This window comes from Canis aureus, chromosome 6 (assembly GCF_053574225.1).
Source record: "Canis aureus isolate CA01 chromosome 6, VMU_Caureus_v.1.0, whole genome shotgun sequence".
Classification (NCBI taxonomy): domain Eukaryota; kingdom Metazoa; phylum Chordata; class Mammalia; order Carnivora; family Canidae; genus Canis; species Canis aureus.
In genome coordinates this window covers 47,006,113-47,008,457 of record NC_135616.1, presented here as the reverse complement: position 1 = coordinate 47,008,457, position 2,345 = coordinate 47,006,113, and the positions used below count along the sequence as shown (strand labels likewise).

Below are 2,345 nucleotides of genomic sequence, written 5' to 3'. Positions count from 1 at the left end.
CCTGAAAATTCCAGTCTCAGTGGCCTGGAAGCTCAGAGCTAAAATGTGGGCTTCCATAGATTTCTATGGCTGCCATAACAAAGGGCCACCAGCTGGGTTGTTTAAAAGCAAAAACTTACCGTCTCACTGTTCTGGAGCTAGAAGTCTGAGATCAGATCAGTGTTAGCAGATCTGTTCCAGGCCTCTTGCCTAGCTTCTGGTAGTTTGCCGGCAATCTCTGCCTTGCAGATGCATCATCTTCACATAAACGTTCTCTCTGTATGCATGTCTGTCCCTGGGTCCAAATGTCCTCCCCTTTTAAAAGGACACAGTCATACTGCATCGGGAGGATCATCTAACCTCCAATCTGCCAATGCCCTATTTCTAAGAAAGGTCACATTCCAGGGGCACCAGGAATTAGGACTTTTGTGGTAATATAATTCAATCCATAGCAGGAAGTAAAGTTTAATAAATCAAAACGTAATTGGTTGTATCCTCAGTGGCTGTCTAGAGAAGAGCTCTGTAAACACAACAGGATTCAGCCTGGAGCATCTATGAAAGACCAGCCAGAGAGTAAACATGTCAGTATGTCAGGGAGGAGTGGTGGGTCAGTGGACAACACAGAGGATTTTCTAACTTTGTGAATAATAGAACCATTTTTCCCCTAATGAAATTTTAAACAAAACCCCAATGAATAAAGCAAATATAAATAGAGCTATTCTAGTGGAACCTTGAGTGAAAGTCTGTGTTCCATCCAGCGAGCCTTCCCCTCACCCATCAAGAGTATCTTGTCCCTAAGAAATATTTTGGGACAATGATACCAAATTAAAGTTGTGGCTATATACAAGTCAACAAGTGCCTCTAGAGAGAAAGAGGGTCATTATATAATGATCAAAGAGTCAATTCAACAGGAAGATATAAAAATTATAAATATATACATACCCATCATCAAACACCTAAGTATATAAAGCAAATGTCGGCAGATCTGAAGGGAGAAATTCACAGCAATACATTGATGGTAGGAAACTTTAATACTCCACTTCCAATAATGAAAGAACATCCAGACAGGAAATCAATAAAGAAAGAACTATCTTGAGCAACACTATAGACCAAATGAACCAAATAGATGAATTTAGAACTTTCCATGCAACAGCAGCAGAATACACATTCTTCTCAAGCACACACAGAATATTCTCCAGAGCTGCCGCCACCAACATGGAGACCTTGTACCGCGTCCCGTTCTTAGTGCTCGAATGCCCCAACCTGAAGCTGAAGAAGCCGCCCTGGGTGCACATGCCGTCGGCCATGACGGTGTACGCTCTGGTGGTGGTGTCTTACTTCCTCATCACCGGAGGAATAATTTATGATGTTATTGTTGAACCTCCAAGTGTTGGTTCTATGACTGATGAACATGGACATCAGAGACCAGTAGCTTTCTTGGCCTACAGAGTAAATGGACAATATATTATGGAAGGACTTGCATCCAGCTTCCTGTTTACAATGGGGGGGTCTAGGTTTCATAATCCTGGACCGATCGAATGCACCAAACATTCCAAAACTCAATAGATTTCTTCTTCTATTCATTGGATTCGTCTGTGTCCTATTGAGTTTTTTCATGGCTAGAGTATTCATGAGAATGAAACTGCCGGGCTACCTGATGGGTTAAAAAATGCCTTTTGACAAGAAATCTGTGGATATTGGATTTGCTCCTGTTAATGAAGTTTTAAAGGCTGTACCAATCCTCTGATGTGAAATATGGAAAAAGAGTGAAGCAGCAGAAAAGAAGCATCTCGTAAGAAATAGGAATCATATTAAAGCTTGAACTAGTATGTCTTCTTGGTATCAAAGAGACAAATTTCTCAAAGTATTTCTCCTGCTGGCCTGTACTGACACACCAATGATGTTTAGTGGCATTTTTTTCTTAGTTTTTCATTTCTTAAAGAAAATATACTCCCATTTCCACAACTATAATATTGAATAAAGTGATTATTTCTTATAGCCCCCTTAACATTTTGTGGAGATAACATTTCTGACTTTCAAAAATTAATCTAAAATCAGGAAGCGAGATCCCATAAGCTGAGAACTCTGATCAGCTTTACCTATGGTGCTTTGCCTTTAAACAGTGTGGCAGTACATTATTCAGATATGTGTGAGACTGTTTCTGCACAATAAGATGTATGAAAGGAGCAGAAATAAATAATTTTTCTAATTAATAAAAAAAAAAAGAATATTCTCCAGAATATATCACATGTTAGGTCACAAGACAAGTCTTAAATTTTTTAATAAGACTTAAATTATCACAGGTATCTTTTTAGACCACAATGGGATGAAACTAGAAATCAACACTGAGAAAATGAAAAAATTCA

The 2,345-nt window shown here is 38.9% G+C and overlaps 1 pseudogene; it reads left to right on the top strand.

The window, feature by feature from the left end:
• Positions 1 to 1,157: 1,157 nt before the first annotated feature.
• On the top strand, positions 1,158 to 1,987 carry LOC144315193 (oligosaccharyltransferase complex subunit OSTC pseudogene; annotated as a pseudogene).
• Positions 1,988 to 2,345: the final 358 nt, after the last annotated feature.